Raw genomic sequence first — 24,091 nt, forward strand, 5'->3', positions numbered from 1 at the left:
TCTAAATGGGACAACGTAGTGTCCCTGGAATACCATTCATTTGTTTATGCTGCTCATTGTCTGTAATGGCGAAGTGTTTGGCTCACAATGTAAATGTTTCTAAACTCCATGGTGAGTTGAGTATCTGTCCCGCGATCGGCACGCAAATGGATTTTTCCCAGATACGGACACACCTCGGATCTGTCAGCCATGCTCTGGAGAAAGGAATATGAGAGTTCCCTCTAAGTGAGGACAGAGGAGATCTGTGGTGCAGGCCCCTCAAAGGGCAGCTTGAAGCAGTTAAGCTTGTGCAACACTTCTCTACATCACCTCATCAGAGCGCTGTAATAGATGTATGTCAGCCATTGAAAAGAGCGATATGTGCGTGGGTTTGTGATTCGAAATTCAACATAAATTTATACTAAATACAATTCAGTTGGACATTGAGCATAAATTGTTTTAACTAATAAAACAAGAAAACCCCATATTTTATATAACTGAGTTGAAAACTTAAACTTCTGCTCAGGGGTTCAAGTGAATCAATCAATCATTTATTTGAACCAGTTTATTTACATAAACTGTCTGAATTGAACTGAAGGTGTCCATCTAAGGTGTTTACTTTGATACAGAGCTACTCAACATGTTATTCACTGTGAAGCACGTAGCACATGTAGACTATATATTTATATAGTGAAATCATAGCCTTTTGTGGTTTAATAAGCACACTAGCAATACTGTTTTTCTGGAGGTGAGAAGTGAAGCCATCAAAAACATCCAGTTTTCTGCCAAAATGGCAAAATAAAAGCTCCATTTAACTAGAAGTGTGAAATTGAGTAAAATGCGACAGAAATATCTTGTAATATAATGTAATATTCAATGTAGTAGTGGTAGTAATAATAATGATAATCATAATATATAAATAGTAATTACATTATATTTAAGCAATACATCAAGCAAGAGTTTCATCACTGCTTGCATTAATACTGTGATGCTCTACTGTGCAGCAATGTATTTGACCAAAAGATTTAATAAAAATAATAATAATAACATAAAATAAAAATAAAATAAAGAAAACTCCAACTTTGGGTTTTGGATTGTGTAAGGATCAGTATATAGGCACTTTTAATTTTATCAAAATTAATGCAATGGTATGTTGAAAAGTTATTGTTCTGTTTTCATTTGATTAAAAATCTATAAATAAATTTTACTAGGCAGTTTTTTAAAGATAAAATGTAATTAAACTTTAAAACCTGGAATTCAGAGAAAATTAAATGGAAACATGGAATTTGGTAAAAAATAAAATGGAATTTTGAAAAGAATAAAACGGATTTCATTGGTCCCTAACCAAACTCAGATTTTAAACTGATTTGGGTCTGCATCAAGAGCTTGAGTGTGAAAGTGCCCTTAGCAAACTAAACAAACTGAACATTGTGGCTGCCGTGTAAGTTTTGCTGTGGTCGAAGGAAGCTGATAATAGATTGGCTGGCAGCTGGTTTGAGCGCTTCAGCCCTGCCCATGATATTATTTGAGTTAAGCCGTCCACCTCCCTGGAGAAATCACTTCAGCTCTTCATAATATCCTCTGTCTGTGTTCTGTGCTCCAGTACTGCTCAGAGATGTTTGAGGATTTCACCATGATGTTTTCTGTCCAGCTGTACTCTTCATGGATATTAGAGTATCAGTGTTTGCCGGCTGGTATTCAGTTAGAAGTGTATGTTTGTGTGTGTATTTCTGTGTCTGTTATGGAACACTATATGCGGAACAGCTGCAAAATGGGTCATGAGGCTGTTTACATCAAGATGCATCTATCTGAAACTTGCATGCCATAGGCAAAGTGATGAGGAAAACAAGGCCACACTACACTTTTGCCTGCCAGTATACAAAAGTGTACTGCTGTTGTTCCCAAGGTTTTATTAACCACAGCCATGTTACGCTACACTTGACCATTGCACTGTTTTACTACTTTTGTCACTGACCGTGTAATTGGAGGATAGTGGTTAAATCATTAAGGGCCCTGACCTCTGACCCAGTGCTTTATGTTTAGGGATGGCATCCTTTCCTTGAAGGATCAAAGGCACTTCATCATTGATTACCATCATACTATGTATGCTTGTAATTTGTACACTTTAATTGTGTTAAATGTCTAATCAATGGCATAACAGCATGATTGTTTTGATTTTCAGTCAGCAGTATTTAGCTAAATTAATTAGAAGATTAGAGTAGAAAAAAGCTCTGGTTTATTTCTGTAGTGTTCAGAGAGAAATTCTAGCGTTTTACTTTTTATCATTATTATTTTGTAGGGCTTTACTGGTTGTTTAGATCAGTGTTACTATCAGAAATAATTAATAATTATTAATTATTTCTGTAGTTATTAATTAATATTTAAATTAATTAATTTGATCTAACTCATTAAAACCTCATATGGGGCTCCAGTAAATGTAGTGTGCTACGTTTAGGAGCAAGTTTGGTTATTAGCAATAATTAATAATTATCAAAGATAATTATTAATTATTAAAATCAATAGAACATTGATGAGAATCAATGTTAGCTTTTTTTAATCCTTTAAAATCAACACTTATCAAAGATAATCATTAATTGTTAACATCGATGAAACATTAATTAAAATTAACACTAGCTTATTGATCATTCAATTTCAATCATCAAAGATAATTGTCAATTATTAAAAATCAATAGAATATTAATAAGGATTAACATCGACGGGGCACCACCCTGAAATCAGGGACTAATAACCAAATAGTAAAACAGTCTCAATATTAGATTGTTTTCTTAGGAAAATCGACATCCGAAGAATATCGATTTTCCGGAAAAAACAATGAATGAAGGTTTGAATCCGAGCACTGATATCCCGTCAGCATGACACAGGCGTATGCAAAACAAACCAAAACACTTCTCTTTGTAATATAAACAAAGTTTATTTATGCAGTAATATCAATTAATAATTAATACAATGCAGTCAATAAACTTCCGACTTACAACTACAAACTAAACAGTGATATGATTAGATATGGAAATAAAATAATCCTATAACACATAAGGTGTGTGTGTGTGACAGTGTGTGTGTATGTGTGTCAGGAGGGACGCGCACAAAATGGCAGACGTGACTCTCGTGGAGAGTATGTCACGCAAGACTTCCGGCCAGGGAATATGACTGCGAATGGGGCGGAGATGGCGTCAACCAGTTCGGCGTGTATCCGCTTGTACGATAGCTTAGGGACAAAGCTGGGATTTAGCATTTAAGCTATCTACGAACCACAAATGTGTGCCAGAATGTTTGTGAGGGGTCGCGTGCGTGTATGTGTGCGTGTGTGGTTAGTACGAGAGAGAGAGAGAAGTGACAGCCCTAAAGCTGATTTCGCGATCGTGGGAGAGAAAACAGCTGTTTAGTTCATCGCTCAGAGACGCGGTGGATGGCTCGTAAACAGTCCCGCGTTATTTGACTCTTTAATGGATGAACTCAGTTGCGGTCTCACCGATGGCGAAATTGCACAACAATCCAATTTGGTTGGACCACAATACAGCAAAACAAAATCGTGATAATTAATACCCTGAGTATTAATAATGAGTGGACATGGCGGTCCGTAAACTGTACAAGCAAAAACCTTGAAACACAAGAATAACACACTATAATATTCTATCTCTGCCCAGACGTAAACCTCTTACTTGAATCGCATGAGGACACAGGTACAATGTGCTTTCCTCCGTCCTTTAACTCTGACCCGGTTCCTTGAGGCTTGGGTGATGACGGGAGGCCGTTTCCTCGCTCTGTCAGCGGGCGGTACGGCTGTTGATTGTCGGCGGGCGGTACGGCTGTTGATTCTCGGCGGGCTGGCGGAGAACTCAGAAATGTCGACTTGATTGAAGATGGAAGAGAAATCTTTAATCTCTTCACTTCTGTAGGCAAACGGATGAAGATGCGAATTGCTCGGCGGTCTCCTTTGGATCCATTAGAGTGTTCGGTTGAACACAGAGTAATCTCAACTCGTCCAGCGAGATGGAGATTGTATGGCTACAGTTTCAAGTCGGACGTTGCTTCCTTGTGCCACAAGGTTGCACCTGGGAATTGGGCATGCCAAATTGGGGAGAAAAGAGGAGAAAAAAGTTTCTTATTAATATGTTTTAGTAGAGCTTTATTTCTTTCCCAATTCCCTCAAATGTGATTTATAAGAAACACATGTGATTTTGGCATCACTCGTTTTACCCCACGAGTGGAATGAACTGTGGAATCAGCCAAAACACGGTGAAACTGAATACAAATGCTGATGTCTGAGGCCTGACCATACATCTCAAACGCTTGTGCATGGTCATGCATTTTTGCTGGCTAGTTTACTAGCGTGTGGTTTGGCAGGAGCCGTGAGGAACTGATGTCTCTGAAGGTGACTGCTCCATACAATGCATCAATCCAAACACCCATTTGTGGCATGTAGAACCAGACTCCTGTCAAGTGATTCAGTGTCTATGTGACATAAATGATAATGATAAGACAGTAAGAGTACTTTGATAAGTACATGAATGAGTGAATTAATTAGTGAGTGAGTGAGTGAGTGAAGGAATTAATGAGTTATTGAGTGAAGTGAATTAATTAGTGAGTAAGGAAATGAGCGAATGAATGATTGAGTAAGAGAGTCGAGCCTATGTGAACAATAAGTGAATCAAATCATTACATTTTTGTGCACAACATTTTTTGTCAATAGATCTCTACTCTTCTTCCTCCTCCTAATAACTCTGTAATGGAAGTGATCGTGTCAACGAGCTTTGCATTAAGAGTGTAATTTGTCATGTCCTTGTGTTTTCTGAGGAGTTGTGTGAATGTTTGGATGTATTTGACAATCTCTTATTAGTTTCAGTGCAGCCTAATGGACACTAATAAGGGCTTATATTACCAGAGCGTGACAGCTGCTCTGCCGTACATTCACGGGCCTAACTCACAAATCTCTCCACAGGCCCGCTGTGCTAACGGATTGATTACGGCAGGGAGCCCGATGTGACTCTAACAGAGATATTTTGAGGTGCGCAGACCTCCATTTCAACATTTCAAATGTGGATTAGTCATATAGCGGGGTTTGATGCTCCATCGCTGAGGGAGCACCTCTTAAATAATTAATGGCCTTTTGTCTTTGCCGAGTACAACTGCTGTATGAGTAATGCCTTTGTAAATGTTTGGATTGAGAAGATTTTACTTGAGACTCACAGAAGTTAAAAGTCTGTGGAAGTTTTGGTTACAGGTTGCAATATCTGACCGGAAAGTACAATCATTAGTGTAGTCTAGGGCATGCGCAGGCATACACTGTATGCCCACCTATCTTTCTTAGGATTTTGCGTATGCCCACCTAAAATAAGTGATGATACGTATGACCGCCAGTAGGACGAGCAGTCTTTTGACCCGGAACTTTTTAAATCTACTAACGCGATGCCGCAGCACCTTTGAGTGAATTGTATAAAGTATATATATATATACAGGGTTGGGAGTGTTACTTTTGAAATGTATTCCACTACAGATTACAGAATACATGCTGCAAAATGTAATTTGTAACATATTTCGTCAGATTACTCAAGGTCAGTAACGTATTCTAAATACTTTGGATTACTTCTTCAGCACTGGCAGATTTTTTCACTTGCTTTGACTATAAAAACTCTGCCAGTACAGTAAGACAAAATACACATGTTAAAAATACATTCTCTGAAAAACCTAAATATCTTATGCAGTGTTGTTTCTAACATAAGATAAATCAAATTGATCTTGTTTTAAGGATTTTTTAAAAATATTTTTACAGGAAAACAATATAAAAATGATTATCAAGAATACGATTTTTGCCCTAATATCAAAGGTCTTACTAGAAAAAAAGAAATTATGATCCAATGTGAATTTTCTTGATAAAAAAAAATATGATCGTGCCTGGTAACATGTGCATGTAAAATGGCTAGAAATAGCATTTTAGCTTAGCATAAAGCTGACAATTTACACAAGGTTTATTTCTATTTCTTCTGCTCCAAACTGACTTCAAACTTACTTCTCTGTCTGCTCGTATGAATGTAACACATCATAAGAAAGTGTTTCACTGCTGTTCAAATGCACTTTGGATCGCATCATTTATATGTATAAATGTTTTCCATCTGAAAGGACTAAATATTAAATGAAACAAATGACAATAAAATGCAAAGTAATCTCTTCAGTAATCAAAATACTTTTTGAATGTAACTGTATTCTAATTACAAATGATTTAAATTGTAACTGTAGTGGAATACAGTTACTTATATTTTGTATTTAAAATACGTATTCCTGTTACTTGTATTTCGTTACTCCCCTATATATATATATATATGTGTGTGTGTGTGTGTGTGTGTGTGTGTGTGTGTGTGTGTGTGTGTGTGTGTGTGTGTGTGTGTATTAGTGTTGTCAGTCGATTACATTTTTTAATTGCGATTAATCGCAGATTTTTTAAGTGCTGAAATTTTACATTAAAGATACCTGTCATTCCTTCTTAGGAAAGAAAACAAAACAATATGTAACAATATGCTTTATTAACATTTTACAAACAAAGACACAGGATAAAGATAGAAATGCACTAAAATATCAGCTATTCAAGTAGCATTAAACGACTAAAGTCCACACATAGATTGCCTATTCATTGCAATGAGCATGAAATCTCTAAAAACTCTCATCCTCCACAATATTAATTTTTAATTTTTTTTTCTCCCCTTTTCTCCCCAATTTGGAATGCCCAATTCCCAATGTGCTCTAAGTCCTCTTGGTGGCGTAGTGACTCGCCTCAATCTGGGTGGCGGAGGACGAACCTCAGATGCCTCCGTGTCCGAGACCGTCAATCCGCACATCTTATCACGTGGTTTGTTGAGCATGTTACTGCGAAGACATAGCGCGTGTGGAGGCTTCACGCTATTTTCCGCGGCATCCACGCACAATTCACCACGTGCCCCACCTAGAGCGAGAACCACAATATAGCGACCACGAGGAGGTTACCCAGTGTGACTCTACCCTCCCTAGCAACCAGGCCAATTTGGTTGCTTAGGAGACCTGGCTGGAATCACTCAGCATGCCCTGGATTCGAACTTGCGACTCCAGGGGTGGTAGTTAGCGTCTTTACTTGCTGAGATACCCAGGCCCCCATCCTCCACAATATTAATCAACTGGTAGACTGTTTCTATCTGCTTTGTTACAGCAATCGTGAAGCCACGGTCATGATTCACGTCAGGGCGTCAGCGCCAGCATCAAGCGCCATGTTGAACTCCACATGAAAAGTGCTTGCAGACAAAAACATCTCGTTCTGCGTGTGGGTGATAGCTAAGACTTGGCTTGTTTATGTGGTAATTAAAATATGCCTTACTTATGCTGAAAAATACTTGATTTCTGTCACAAGTTCTATCTAGGCTTGTTTTGTGTAACAAACAGCATTAACAGCTCCTTTCCCCATCACTTTATCACTGATATTGAATCACTAATGTGTGTATTTGTGGTGTGCGCGTCAGTGTAATGACTCTGGCCGGACACATCCAGTGTTTATGCTGTTAACCTTTTCTTTACTGTGAACGCAAATGTAGGTATGCATGTTCACATGTGAGTGTGTGCTAGTGTGTGAATGAGTGTGATCTTGTGTGTTAAAATGTGAGATCTTGTGGAGTGAAGTGATATGTTTCCCACAGATAAAATAAAGGTTACTTTTGTAAAAAGCATCAGTGGAGATGTGGAGCTAGAGGGGAGTCTTAAATGGATTTTCACATGCTCATTATCAGCTAACACAGACACTCTCCTGTAACAGTGTCAGAACTTACAGAGTGTAGAAATATTTTACCATGTATCATAACCTTTGCATTATTGTTATTCACACTTTTTTCATCCGTGTTTTGCGTTACGGCTGATGCACCAGACTATTTAGTTAAATTGGTCGAGAATTGGAAATGACAGCCCATTGTGGTATGGCAATGGAGCAAGTGAACTATCTAAAATCTGTGTGAAATTCTTCTAACCATCATTTGATCTTAAAACAGCAAATAAAAGGAATACTTGAGCCGGATGTCTGTCTGTTTGCGAGGCTTCCCATGTTCGCAGCTGCCACAGAACTCCTTTGAGAGTGGTGATGGTTTACATTCCGCCTGGATTTACCAAGATATACAATCCCTGTGCTCGCTATCCCTGATTAGTTATCAGATCTTATTAATGCCTCGGCAGAAAGTGCAATGGGTTATTTTAACAAGCCCTTAAATCTAGATGGAAACCACAGAGCCAAAAGCTGGATTTAATACAGCCTGACGGACACTATTCTTGGTTTGGGGCAGATTTGGGGACTGATATGGTTTAGCGATGCACTCAAACCAGCTGTACTACTGCCCTGACGAAGTGTCCCTCATCTTTGAGAATAGTAGTTCTTCTGCTACAAATCAAAAATATCCAATGCTTCTGTTTAAGGATGTGCAAAAATACATATTTTCATAATTATACAGGTTTTCCTTAAAGGGATAGTTTACCCAAAAATGAAAATTTGTAATTTACTCACAAAAAAAGTCATTCTAAATACATGACTTTCTTTATTTCTGTGGAACTCAAAAGGACATGTTAGAGACCCCTTAGACACCATTCACTTTCATTGTAAGGAAAGAGATGCAATAAAAAAGCGAACAGGGAATGAGACTGTCAGTCTCTAACATTATTCTAAGTGTGTCCTTGTGTTTTCCTCAGAGGAAAGAAAATGACAAAAGTTAAAAGAAAAAAATGTAATTACTGCAATTAATTTTCATTATGAAGTAACTACAAGTTTAACTAACCCCATAAGACCGACTAGTTGACTAGTTGTTCAGACTGATCTCAAAGTGAAATCAGAAACAGTGGGTTGACTTTTCTTTAGCAAAAATCGGTCTGTGCTTACCGAAAATTAAATCACTGCTCCCAGTGGCTAAAGTGGTAAGTGTTGTTGGGCGTATGTGCACATGTGAACTCCATTTTCCGGGTGTAATATCCACAGAGGGGTGACCAAAAGCGAGTTGTGAAGTGAGTTATTTTCAGCTGTACAGGTTGTAATACAGTGAAGAGGAATGCATATTTTATAAACTGTACAACCCCCAAACCGAACCCCAAACCTCAACCTAACCATCAGTGGAGTGAAAATGTAATGTAAGAGGGAAAAAATGCAACTTACGAATCGTGCTCATCACTAATTATGCAAACACAATTACTTCCTGTTTTCGACAAAACTTCCGAACCAATGTTTCACACACTGCTGACACGACACACTTCCAGTCACGCCACAACATAAGGTAAACACACAAGAGCCTAGATGCAAAAATGTCTGATGGGAGATGGCTCTTGTCAGGGAGTTGGCATAATGTGTCCAATCCTTGGGTGCTGGAACTCTCGAAAACAACATGCCAACTTCCCTTCAGGCAACCCACCGATCAATCCGTCTTAAGACATGTATATAGGCTTATTAAGCACCATATTCATCAAAAACATTATTGGACATTCACACAGGACTTGTTCTTTTGTTCAAAAACAGTTGGACAGAGTAAAACAGAATGGAACAGATTGAAATAGTCTTGATACACGTTTTTGAATAGTTGAACTGTTTTTAACCTGACACACGGTTATAAAAACGCATTCTCACCAAAGGCACTGTAAAAACATTTATGCGATTGTATGGCCAGAGATGCCCATCTTCATATGCACACTGACCAGCATAGACCTCACAAAACAATCATAGTCCTCACATTTCTCATTGCAGGCAATTTGAAATCCAACAGTAATATGTCTTGAAGTTTTTTGTTGAAGACGGTGGATTTGTGATCACTGTTTTGATGACTGTAGTGGTGGTGCTTTAAAAGGGGTACATTTTTAGGCGCAAGTTCTCTGAGTGGGTCTTAGGCACTCTCAGGACACTAAAACCTTCTCTGAGTAGTTGCATCTACAAATTCACCTACTTTCAATCACTGCCCGTGGAAAACATTAAAGCTAAAACAAAAAATGGTGTTAGCTAAAACCCTAACCCAAAGTACTAATTTGTTCCATTTTGAACAGGATGTCAAAGATCAGTGGCTCTTGCTAGAGTTTGTGTGTTCTGCGTGTTGAGTTTCCTTTATGACTCAGAAGTGGTGATAATAATGAGGCTGAGTTTTGTAATACCCAGTGCATAAGGCTCAGATGGGGAATGTGTTTGCTTGCCCGGCTTTTTTTCAAATCACAGCAGCAGGACAGCTCATTAATTCTCATGCACTGATTGCTAAGACTAAAATCCCCAAGGATCACTCAGTTAGGATAGCTTGTGCTCACCTCAATGGACACAATTAAATACACTCATGGAAAAGCAAAACACAACAATGTGGCCTCCTGCAAGGGGTTAAGCTCCCTCACTCATGCAGATGACTTAGAGTTCTCATTTTGTTACACAATTCATGCACGCTAATCATAAGGAGTAATCAAAGTTAATGGTAGCGTAGCGAATCCTGAAGAGGTCACAGTGTTGTTTTTTCCACCTCTGGGTCCCAACCAATGAACTGTTAGAGGGTTGAAATTAGGGATTGACATGAGTACCTGAGTACACAAAGGTGACAACAATGATTAATCATGAAAACACAATAATTGCGCGATTTGAGTGATTTTTTTTTGGTCAACTTCAAAACATTTATGGAGGGGGGTTCACTGAAAACATTGCACCCGCTGATAGTGTTGTTTATCGGCACACACTGTCTGCATTGTTTTGGCACTCCATTCACTAAAGGAATTATGCAAATCAAATAAATATGCAAACATGCCCAAAAATCTGTGCTGCACGCACAATTCCCCATCTTCGGTTCAGAGTGCTAGGTTGTGGAGGCCCTGATATGGCATACTTTACTGGAACAGTACATCATCACTATACTCTTTAAAATGTCAAAAGTGTCTGGATACATGGCTGGTTATAACACCACCATTTTTTAAATATGATGCATGAGTCACATACACAACGTTTACGATACTCTATATTTAAGTTTTTAAAAAAGTGACTCCCTATCAATGTCATTGTATTCAAAAGACAGACCATAACATTGAAATACTGAACAAAACAGATGGCCAAAGATGCATATGTACTGTACCTAGTCCAACAGTTACAAAAATAGTGCAACTAGATGTAACTCACTCCTTTATTCCCCATCCGATTCCGAGTACTTGAGTAGGTAATTTATCTGTTGAGTACTCGATGAGTCAAAATGACCAAAATGCGCATTTCTAGTTGACAGAGCACCACTGTCCAAGGGGCTGATTGTCCTGGCTGGTGGATCAAAGGCTGTGTGTGCATGCCTGCACGCTAATCTCATGCCACGTGTTTTATATCACTCTTTAAACTCTCTCTGAATGCTCCAACTCAGTACTCATATAAGTACTGTCACCACTCTACTGTCCACATCAATGCTTCAAAACAACGGCAAAGCCCAGTCAGGGCCCAAGCCACCCTACCCACAATCAAAAACAGTGCACTTGATGTGTTGTTTGTCCTCTATTGCTTTCAGGTCTCACCCTTGTCCAGGGATTTGCTGGGGCCACTGGTTGTAATGAGAGAACCAAATGTGGCTTCAGACAGGGCCTGGATTTTCTCAGTAGGAAATTTAATGTATACAATGTATCTGCTCATAATCACTGGAGCTCTGACATAATAAAACTCCAGAAATCAGTTTCATTTCGACCAAATCACATGCATTTAGTTACTGCACCTCTATTTAGGTATTAGAGAGAGGGAAAGAAGGGTTTGAGAGGGCATCCAATTGGATTCTATGAGAACACAGTGTATATTGATACACGCAGGAGTTTCATTTTAGCTTCAATGGTTTTCTGAAGTTAAGTTGCTTTGTATTTGGGCTTGTTAGTTGCCATAACACAGTTTCCCTCTTGTAGTAAATTTTCACTGGCACTCAGCATCTTGACTGAATGATTACAGAGGGCTCGGATTGGAATGTCATTCCAGAAATCTTTTTTTTTTTTTTTTTTTTTTACAGCTGGGCAGATCTAGGCCCTGTGGTAACACCAGCACTAACCAGCCTGAACCAGCATGCTGGTCTAAACTGAATTAGTCAGGGCTTGACTCGTGTCCTTTGACTTCGGGGCAGATTATTTGTGATTTGACATGGTATGGTAGTTGTTTGACACCTTTGCAGGACAGATTGCCTTCTCACACATGAGGACTGATGCTTTGTTCTTAAAAGTGCTGTCATTTTCAGGTTTGCTGTGGGCCTTTCATGCTGAAATTATCCTTCATAAACTAAGGTCAGGTCCCAGATTGAAGCCATTATTGTACCTCTGACTCATTGCATTTGGTTTTTCTATCAATTTAAAGCGAGGGGACGCTCACTCCCTGAAAATTTTTGTAGTTTTCCCAATGAATACCTGACACCAAAGCATTTTCCACCATAAAGTCTCAGTCTTGATATTTTCCAAATGAGATGAGATTATTTCAGGATGTGCTTGCAATGTAATAACCATGAAAGGTAACTGGTCCGAATGGTCAAGACATGAAATAGAGCAGATCTGTTTACAACATGACTTCCACAGACCATGGACGGTCACAGGAGGGCCCTGAACCACTGTCTCTTGACTTCATAAACTGAAGTACCCCTTAAGGTAAAATAAATTCATTTAGGCTACGTTTATTTATTTAACACACTCATTTATCCAAAGTGACTATAACAAACAGTGTTATGTGTAATCTGATCACAAAGTAATTAGTTCCTGTTATCTAATTACTTTTTAAAACCAAAATGTAGTGTAACACATAACATTTTAAATTATTGTAATCAGATTACAGTTACTTTCAGTTAAATTAATTACTTTAAAGTAAATTACTTGGATTACACGTGCTTCTAAAATGAGGTATAATGCATTTAAAATATGAATTCATATGTTAATATAAACGTCTGTAACAGCTGATAGGTGTGCGATAATGAACAAGGAGGAAATATAGATATTTTGAATTTGTTCAAGAAAGTAACTTAAAAGGAAAGTAATTAGTAATGTGATTACTTTTTTGATTTAATGGAATTTGTTAAAAATTTTAGAGAAGATTACTGATTTTAAATAAATTACCCAACACTGCTTACAAATCAGAAATGTTTTGGGTGGTTGTTTTGTGGTTGTGTTCATCAATGTAAGATGTTGCTGTTTATTTTTACTGTGTCTAGGTTTGTTATTCAGGTCTCCTGACCTCCTTATAAACAGCCAGATATTTCTGTTTGCATTTATATAATACAATGCTGTATATACCAAATATACCATGCATTTATATTTATTATTCAAATGATGTCAAAACACATTATCATTTAATTAATAATTACCTATATTTCCTTTCAACAATATACAGTCGTGGGTAGTAACGAATTACATAATCAGATTACAAAAATCAAATACTTGTAATTGGATTAAATTACATTTTAAAATACTCGTAATCGGACTACAGTTACTTTTTTATAGATTACATGATTACATATTAACGAGGTAATGGCAGTAAATTGTTATTAATTTATCGATCATATTCATATCAATATCATCATATTCTTACCCTGAAGCGCAATAGTCTCACAGGTGAACATTTTGTGCATTTGCTCCTTTTACGTTACAACAGTAAGATATGCACCTCAGCTAAGGAATAGGTGATGGACTATTACTAATTAGTAAGGGTTAAAAGTAAGTGTTTCAGAGTTTTGATCTGCTAGCTTTGACCTAGCAATGTCATTGCTGTTGATTTCAAGTTTATTACTGATTGTTCATGTAATGTTTCTATTGTTTTCTGCATTTAAAATGAACTAGATATGTTTTTAAAAATATATATATATATATTTCTCACAACCTCACCAATGGTGTGCATCTCACACATTGAACTTAATTGCTTCAAACGATCTAGTGGGTGCCATCTCTAAGGGTCCTTCCCACAGGGTACACAATAATTCAACTGCAAAATGTGCAGCAATATGGAACAAAGCCCTTCAATCTACTGTTGCTGCTGATGCAGTGGAGTTCACTGCATGAAACATTACATAAACTTGACACAAATGTTCCTTGTGTGCAGTGACGGTTCTAGCTTGCATGGCGCCCTGGACCGAACACCCCCTTCAGCCCCCCCACGCCTGGTCCGTGCCGCCCCCGGCAAGATGCCGCTCCTGGCGGCTGCCCATGTCGCCCATACCTAAATCTGCCACTGTTGTGTGACCCGGTGGAACTCGGAAAGAATATGCTGTTCAAAAGATAATATCTTGCACCTCATCTTTGGAAGAGGCGATGGATGGATTATGTCATTCATATAATGTTTAATGCACTTTTTAAAAATGTCATAAGGAGCTCTTTTTGTGAGGCTTTTTTGTTAGTAATGAAGAATGGAATACATTTTCGTCCTCTTTTTACTTTTATTTTAAAATGATTATCCTACTCAAATGCATGTGACATATAATAAAATAGAATTAGGTTGAAATTAATCCAGAAGAAATTGGATTAGATTACCTCAAAAATGTAATCTATGCTGATTGCATTTTTTGTCATGTAATTTGTAATCAGTACCTGATTACAATTCACAAGTAATCTGCCCAGCACGGACATTACATCAGGGATGTCAAAGACAGGGCCCGTGGAGGAGTTGAATCTGGCCTGTAGGATGATTTGAGAGGAAAAAAAATCAAAGCAAAATATGCTCAAATAACATTAATGTCCATTTAAAGGTGCACTCAGTAACATTTGTTTTTGTGTCATCTTGGGCTTTCACTGACACATAGCGGCTTGGATGCAGCATCATTTAAAATCAATAGTTTTCAGTTTCAGATGCTATTGAAAGTATTTACAGTCAGCCATGATTGAAAGTGTCCAATGAGTGATCAATGAGTGAAAGTGTCCAATAACAGGATGGTTACTGAGATTAAGTGAGTATAGTATTCAGCTGGTCATGTGATTCTAACATGGCATCCCCCATGTATGGACCCTCTCCTTGTAGAATAAAACAGCTTTTATAAGGTTACTGATATGACTGGAGTCTTCATTTTAATATGAGTGGTCATGATTTCCTACATACTATATTGCAAAATTACAATTCACGTCTTTAGAAGTTAAAACGTTTTTAATGAGGAAATAATTACTGAGTGCACCTTTAAGTCTATTCATATCACCATTATATTGTTATGATGTATCCTTAATATATATATATATATATATATATACTACCGGTCATAAGTTTTGAAACACTCATTCTTAATTATAATTTTTTTTTTTTTTTTACATTTTAGAATAATAGTAAAGTCATCAAAACTATGGAATAACATAACTGGAACTATGGGAATTATGTTGTGACTAAACTAAATCCAAAATAAATAAAAACTGTGTTATATTTTAGCATCTTCAAAGTAGCCACACTTTGCCTAGATTTAGCAGACATGTACTCTTGACTTTTTCTCAACCAACTTCATGAGGTATCACCCTGGGATGAGTTACCATCTATGTTGGGCACTTATTGGCTGCTTTTCTTTATTATTTGGTCCAAGTCATCAATTTCAAAAACTTAATTACATTTTAGTTTTATAATGAAATAAATTAATATGGTGGCACAATTATATTTTTGTCTACAAAACTAATTTCAAACATTTAAGCATACACCTTCAGATCAAAAGATTTTTAAGATCATGATAAACATTTCAGTCAAGTGTTTCAAAACTTTTGACTGGTAGTGTATATATATATATATATATTTCATGTAATTCATGTAATTTTTTATTTATTTACTTTTTGGTCTGGATCTTTGCCACTAAAAATGTCTTTTCATAGCCCTGCAAAAGACAGTAGTAAAATATGGTAAAAAAATGCTGTTTATTTAGAGTATGTATGCCAAAAATTTTCTCCATAGAAACCTATTCTAAAAGTGAATGTTGTCAATGCAAAAAGTTCCATTTAATCCTTCAAACAAATCAGTTCAGCAGTGTTATTTGTTTTGTGTCGTCTTCCATCTGCATTTCCATGATGCATCCAAGTAAACACCCAAGGAGATATTTAACTTCTGAATTAACTTTCTGAAAATCCCATCATTCACTTTTATACAACAAAAACTAATTAAATCTGAGAAACCCCTGTAGCAATACTGTTTCTGTGCAAACATCAGCTTCATGGGATTCTTGTGGGAAAGCAGCAGTCTAAATAACCTGTGTGGGATCACAGACACTACATTTTTATTGAAGACACCATTCCGAAGTCCTGACCCAGGAATTAATTAAACTGAAGAAAGCCACACATCACAATGCCCATGACAAGCGCTCCAGTTCCAGTGCTCCATGTGCAAGAGTCCTTTCAGAGTGTCAAAGCATGTTTGCTTTTCCAACTGTTCCTTTATGGCCTCACCTTCCAAAGCACTGGAGTGAGAGGGAGTGTACTGGGTCCGGAGGGAAAGGGAACTCTGAGAGGACTCTTTCTAAAGCAGCCCCGGTACTCTTTACTACAAAGATGGTATCCACAGACCCAGGAATGCAGACCCCAGGTGGGAGATGCGAGCCGTGGAGAGGGCTGTTTATGCAGCATGGACCCCCGATGGTGGATGGGACATGGGCTGGAAGGGGGTGTGACTGTGATCGATGAGCGTGGTGCTGGCCTGACAGCAGGACAAGGCATTTCTGACAGCCAGTGTTCCAGGCCTGCTTTGGGTTGAGCCGCCCCCTCTCATGCTCAGCACAGGGGCTCTCCATTCACAAGGACAAGCATAATGGAACCCTCTTCCAGTGCTGCATGTCTGTTTTTCTGAAATCATATTTCAGTTTTAACAGCACTGTTATTAATTAACTCCTCACTAAGGCGGGTATTCTGGTATTGCTCTTAAATGTTTCAGAAATGATAAATGAGCATCTGTGGTTCAGCTAAATAATGCAATGAAGCAGTAATGACTCTTTTGGCAGTAAAATGGTGTAGTTACAGCATCTACCAGCAGATGCTAACTGGCTTATGCTACCCAGCCTAACCTTGACCCTTTGTAAATAATGCAATGACTTTCTTACAATGTCAATGGTCCTCGTCCAATCAGATTGCGAGGAATGTGGCCATACAGTGAGGGCAAAGCCATTTGGGCCATTCTTTGCATGCTAACACTTTCATATCTTCTGAATGTTCTTCTAAACACAGAGCCTATTTTAAAACAATATGAGCTCATGCTGGTTTTTCTAAGTTTGACTTTGCTTCCTCTCGGTCATTCATGTCGACTGAGCTCCCAAGGTGGAGCAGCGGACAAGCGTGCCTGAGTCCTTGACCATGCTCTTTGAAGTTGGAGGTATGTTTGCTGTGTTTATCTCAAGTGCTTTATCTTAATCACAATGTTAGGCGATGAGACCGCAGCATGTCTGTTGGGAGTTCTTTTGTGTGGCGTCTCAACGGTGTTGTCAATGCAGTCAGACCATTATAGTTAACCAGAGAGAACAGGGCAGATGTAATGCGTCTGACAGTATAAACTTTGTCTCTCATGACTAAAGTGCAGTTCCATTTACAACTATGACATTTACATTACTATCATAATCTTTACACACTGACCCAGATTATCTTCCAGGGTAATCACTTTGTTTTTGTACATACATTGTTTTTTCTTTAAATCGTAAAACTGCTTAATACTACAGCTGCATTGTCCTGCACACGTTTGTTTGTTTCGTTTGTAAATGAGCACATGCAGCATATTGTGGGGCAGTGTCCCATGGGTCTCCATGCCTTTTTTTTTTTTTTTTTTAAGCTCCCCTCTGCATGGGCTCCTGATAGGGGTGTATAGGAATTGTATGAAATGTGAGCTATGGGAGATGGGGGAATATAAAATATAAAACTTATCAGCTTTGATCATGAATATTAAATACTTGACTTGACATTCATCCAGTAATCCTATGGTGCTAGCCATATTAGATTTACTGCTCGCACGTTTGTTCTGTCCACTGCTAATGCTAACGGTTGGATGCTAAAAGGCCTTTTTTATGAAGTCTGCTATTTTTTTGTGCATGTGCACTGCAGCCAGAGCCTTTGAAGCTGTACTTTCAAAGCCTCTGGGTGAAAATTTATTGTTTTTATTCTGAGAAACAAAATGAAACTTCTACAGAAAATGTGAGTGATGTTTGCCCGAGCAAAAGTTGCTGTCACGATACTAGGGTAGTTGCCAGAGTGTTGCTCTGTGGTTGCTAAGGTGTTCTGAGTGTTTTTTGAGTGGTTGGTGGAAGGCTTTGTTCAAATTCAAATAAAAGATCACTGAAATGTAAACATATGTTGTTCACACACCTCTGCTAGCATAACTAGAGGTCATAACAGTGAGCATGTTTACATGCACAATCTTACACTAATTATGCTAATAATTAGTGTAAATGCCTTTTACAGGTTTGCTTTATCAAGGTTCAGTTAAAGTAAAAACCGAATAGCCCCAAAGCTATTTTTGTCCATTACCTCGATTTTGCATTGCATGTAAACACCTTAACCAATGTTCTTCACGGCTTATCCAGTGTTGTGCGCATGCCTGTTTATGTTTTGTCATCAAAAGTATAGAATAATCTGATCATATTACGTAATTTGCTTATGTTGTTGTTGTTTTTTTGTTATTTGCTTGCGGCTAAGAATCTTCAGGAAGGGACTCGGGCAGCCTCAATTGACACAACATGTCTGTGAGGATTATTTCAACATCTCTGCACCTTGTTTCATTGTTTTGTTGTTGGTTTTAATTGGGATCATCCGCTGTAAGTACTGCCATGCCATTTCCCATATTCTGAGGGAATGAGTTTCATGAGGCAATAAACGAAAACAAGACTGTGACGAGGAGGAGGGTATGGCCGGGCCGTGAGGATGCACGCTCAGCCCTGAATTACTCTAATCAGCCGGGAGGGGGATAAAGACGAGCCGTAGGCGCCAGTTCGAGAGAGAGAGACACACACGTGGCCGCTGTGTGTGTGTGTCTGTGTGTTTAAGTTGATTTATATCATTAAAAGTTTCATTGACTGCTCAGCCGGTTCCCGCCTCCTCCTTGCCCATCCTTACCCATTACACTGGTGCCGAAACCCAGGAAGGAGTCCTCGCCACTGCGGTCCGCCAGGGGAGGAGCCGCAGCCGTCCGCCAGAGGACAGAGGAGTCGCTGCCGTGATTCAGAGGAACCACTGCCGTCCGCCAGGAAGGGGAGGAGCCATTTCATCTGCCATTGGTCGGAGGACTCGCTGCCATCCGCCAGGGGAGGAGCAACTGTCGTCTGCCAGAGGGTGGAGGAGTGGCTGAGGACCAGGCGACGGCATGTCCGGGGACCGGCGAGCAAGTTTTTCTCTCTCTCTCCTCTCTCTGTATCTCCCCCTCGCTCTTTCCCTCGTCACATTTTAATTTTTTGTTTAGCCTCCCATTAAGCTCATGAAAACACGTTGCGTGATCATGAGGAAGGATTACATCAAGATGTAGATTGGAATGCAGGTGCAGAATTTATGTAAATAAAATAGTCTACTCCTCTCTCGCCGTTGTTGGAGTGCCAGTGATTACCCTCCGCGTGCCATATGTTGCCGACCCCTGAACTATAGTATATCATACTCTATTGAATATGTCTCAATGAAATTCTGATACGGAGGTAAAGTTGATCATTTTTAATTGTCTTCTGTTACATATGAGTTCATTCTTTTCTACACTGTATTCAGTAGATGACATTGTGGCATAAAAGTGAACTAAACACAAACATATATAAACAATGTTTGAATATAGGAACTGTTGCAGCTGATTCCACAGCACAGGGACACCTGCCCTTGGTTACACTCTTTACATCACTTTTCTTACTTTCTTCTAAAATTAATTATCTGCTCCTCTTTTCCTTCACCTTTACCTTGCACTTTCCTAAAAGTAAGACGGTAGGCTACTAACTTGCTTGCTGGCAAACTGGCAGAGAAATTTCAAAAGAAATGAGCTCACTTGACTAAATTTCCCTCAGTATTAAAACTGAAATCATATGAAACACTTATGTACCATATCAGGGCCTGAAATTAATTTCTGAAGGGGGTATTGCCCCCCTTAGATGCCTCAAATTGTTGGGGATTTTTTCCACTTTGTAGTCATGACACAAAGATATTCAATATTGTATAAGAATAATTAGTATTCTTATTTTAAATGCATTCATTTTATATAATACATAGCAATATAACTTCTTTATAACATAGCTAGTATGTGCCTCACCTCAAAGCTGATGATGATGAATCTTTTCTATTGCGCTTGCTCCCTTTTCTAGTTTTTAATGGCAAAACTGGCACGAACAAGTAATCAGTAAAGGAAGATGAATGACTTAAAGCTGCTACAGCGAGCAGCCCCCTCTATTGGTCAAAATAAACAGCACATGGTAAACCTTGTTGCCGGTAGTCTTCAATATGGGCTTTCTTGCCATGTATTTTCACTTTGCGGACAGTTTTGAATGCACAGTAAAAACAGGGACATTTCCGGGGTCAGCTCCAGTCTGAGACAGACTGTCAAAAACCTGAACTGTCCCTGGAAAATGGGGACATCTGGTCACCCTAGCATAAATATTAAACCATGTATACAGAGATTAGGGTTTGTATTGTGTTTATTTGTTTAATGTTCATTACATGCTGTTTATCACCTCATTTTGTTTTAATGCATTATTACAGCTGTTTGAAGTTCATTATTCACTCTTTGTTAGCGATTTATCAGGATTACCGTAAACACTCATATAATGTATGCAAGTGTATTGTAATTTATTTCTCATTCAAATCAGTATACATCTGTAATATAGGCACATTTCTGTTTCATGTTACATTTGCCAAACCTTCAAATTCAGCCAACAAGTTGAAATTGCAAGCTTTTAAATTACAATTATTTTTCAAATGAGAAACTTTTAATGAATTAGTAGCAGTTCCAGGTTAAAGGATTAAAAATTGTAACTTAAATGTATTTATCGGTTATCAGTATCGGCCACAATGCACTGTGAATTATCGTATCGGCCCAGAAATTCCATATTGGTGCATCCCTAACAAGAACACAAGGCTTGGTCTAGTGACGTGAAGCTGCAAATACGCCACTTCAACAGCACAGAAAAGCATGTATTTAATGACAAACACAGCAGTTAAGGGGGAAAGAAATAGCACCATTGCAAAGAATGCAAAAGAAAACTGGGTCCAAAGTTCACAGTGGACAGTTTTGCTTTGTCCCCACCAGCTGGTGAAGTACAGAGGCAGATCAGAGAGACAAACACACATACTTCTTTTTACACTGTAGTGTGGATCACTCCATGCATCATTCTGGTGAGACCACAATTTCTGCACCCTCAGCTTATTAAAGCATTTCAAGCTCCAGTGCACTTGTACTGCTCTCCAACCTTTGAGTGTGCTCTCCACCTTGAATGCCAAGCATACCAGTGGATATTCCAGAGCAGCAGTGCGTGGAGGCTACAATAGCTACCCAGAAAAATTCTGCGCTTACAGGCTTAGAATGATGAAACCCAGGAGCCCTGACTCTGAGCTGAGACTCAACTTTTTTATGTTTTCATTTAAGATGTTATGTGGATATGTTATCAGGAGGTAAAGCTGTAAAGCACAGCCCTGAGGCATCATTTTGCACTTTAATTCATCTCACACAATTGAACTTGTAATCCATCTGTTACGAGAAGCTCCAGACAGTGTGGACGGCTCTTTGATGTGTCTTTTACATAAAGAGGGGACAAAAGAGAAGACCTTTAAAGGTTGTGGGATGCCTTTGACATGTGCAATGACCTTTCAGGAAGCCACTGGCTGGGAGACGTGTCTTTAAAGACATATGGCCAGGCTGGAGACCATGAGGAGAGGGACTCAAAATGCCACAGAGAGCAGTCCGCTAAGATTAATATACCCATCATGGAAAATTGACCTGTGGACATTTTCATTTCTTTTCCTTTTAATCTCCTAACATTTTTCCACTAAGATTCCAATACTGAGGTATTTGTCAAAGGGAATGAAACATAATCTGTAGAGAGTTCAGTAATTGGGTTTAAAGGGATAATGTTCTACATCTTGGATTACTGGGAAGTCTCGTTTGAGTATTGGTAATGGAAAAAGCGTGAAGAAGGTTTGCAGTTTGTGCGCCCTATACTTAGAAAAATAAAGACAATTGATCAGTAAAGTAGTCAGACTTTTGAATAAACAGCATAAAGTCTGGGTTATTCTCGCAAAGAACTGCCCACATAAACAGGAAGACCAACATGGAAATGACCAACCACAGTTTTTTTGTTTTTGTTTTTGTACATGCCATTTAGGGACAGATTTTTTTCTGAAATTAATTATACCATGATAATAAACCACCATACAGTCTGAACGATTGTACAGAAAACACTGGAAAAATTGTGGAAAATGTGTATAGACTGCTTAGTATTTCTGCCTGTCCAAAAGTAATAAGTGCACACTATTTCACATACATAACCTTTCTAGTTCACATGCTATTAAACAAAACTCTGAATATTTTTCAAAGATTTGATGTCACTAACCAGGAAAACCTTGGCAAATCCTCAAATTTGTTCTAGTATCAATCCAGCACCTTGTTAACTTTGTTTCCAGGCAGACTAATAAAATGTGCCTTACTCCAAAAATTTGCACAAAGTCAGCCAATCGATTAGAACTTTCTAGCTCAGGAAAGTACTCTTCAGTTATGTGTACAATATACATCAAACTGTCAGCGAATGGACTGCGGACCATCTAAGAATGAGACTAGGGTATTGTTAACAGAAAAACCAAGACAAAGATTTGCAGTATGTGAACCCTAGAGAGACAAAATTGATCCTTAAAGTGGCCGAGAATCATTGATAAACTTGTGGTCTTTCATTTTTTTGACTGATAGGATGGATCTCATATCATCGCTGGAATCTGTCGAATTGATGAGAGCTTGTCAATAGGATGTCAGTCTCATTGCCAAAGGCCACTCACTGAGATGATGTTACACACAATTAAAGCTTAAAGACTGCTTATTTATTGTGCTGCTCAAAGATTATGGTGCCAAAGAAAAAACGTACTCGCAGAGCAGTAAAACCATGACATCAGAACCTCTTCATTCCCTTGTAAAAAGACTCTGAGCGTTTACACAGCTGAAACTAGCCTGTGTTATGGAGAGTCATGTCTATGAAACAAGAAATAGTCATGTTAATTGCACATTATATAGCTGTTTTTGACACTCTGCATGCACTAAGACTTTACAGTTGTCCTTTGAGTAGAAGTACTGTCAGATGGGTGACTGGAAACCACAACAGTGGAGCACAATGGCTCTAATATGAATGGAAAACAGATTATTAGTTGGTGTATGTCTGAACGGACCACTATTACAAATATTTCACACACTAAGGTGTTTTCTCCATCCAAAAAGTTGCAAGGTCTTTATACTGCTTTCACAATTGGTTCGATTGTTTGGACCAAACCCGAGTTTGTTTCCTCCCCATCCCCCCCTCCCTCCCACCCAATGCCCCCACTGGTCTCTGTTCACATCATGTTATTTTGGTCTGAACCGTGGTCCGATTGCATCATCAACATGAGTACAAACGGCAGCAGTTTACCACTGTAACTAGGTAACAATTCAAGAAGACATCAGCTTCGCTGTGTTATTAAAGTATTCATCTCTTTGGATTTACCATCAAAACTTTACATTCACAGAACTGTACTTGTATTTGTCTTCCACACATGCATTGAATGTACAATCGCGTAATGAATGTTAGCGTTTGTCTGCCGCGAGTCCACGAATGTGTTGCAAGATGTGTGAAGAATGTGAGCTGCTCTCTGAAGGGGATATATTTGGAGACAAGCAGGTATAAGAAATGCATTATGCCATAATAATTGCGATTGGGAGTCTGCAAAGATGCAGATTTATACGTCATCAGAAGCGGATCACTTCCACGATTTAGCACGATTGTGTTCATATCAGCAGCGAACAATACCAGGGTTCACATGAACCGTACCCCAGACCACTTTTCCAAGCAGACTCAGGTGCGGTTCGTGGGTGCGCACCCGAGTTCGTAAACAGCGTTCACATCATCCAAACGAATCGAACATTGACGTCATTCGAACCCGGGTGTGCACTAAAAGTGCTAGTGTGAAAGCACTTGTGAAAGCAAGTGTATAATCTTTGCACCAATAATGTTTCCAAATGTAACTG

General features: G+C 38.6%; 1 protein-coding gene across 3 annotated transcripts in view; it reads left to right on the forward strand.

Annotated features, from left to right (window-relative positions):
- LOC127446743 (ephrin type-A receptor 3-like) overlaps positions 1-24,091 on the forward strand; it is a 168,008-nt gene that overhangs the window by 25,288 nt on the left and 118,629 nt on the right. The gene's annotated exons all lie outside the window — the stretch shown is intronic.

This window comes from Myxocyprinus asiaticus, chromosome 10 (genome assembly GCF_019703515.2).
Source record: "Myxocyprinus asiaticus isolate MX2 ecotype Aquarium Trade chromosome 10, UBuf_Myxa_2, whole genome shotgun sequence".
Taxonomy (NCBI): Eukaryota; Metazoa; Chordata; class Actinopteri; order Cypriniformes; family Catostomidae; genus Myxocyprinus; species Myxocyprinus asiaticus.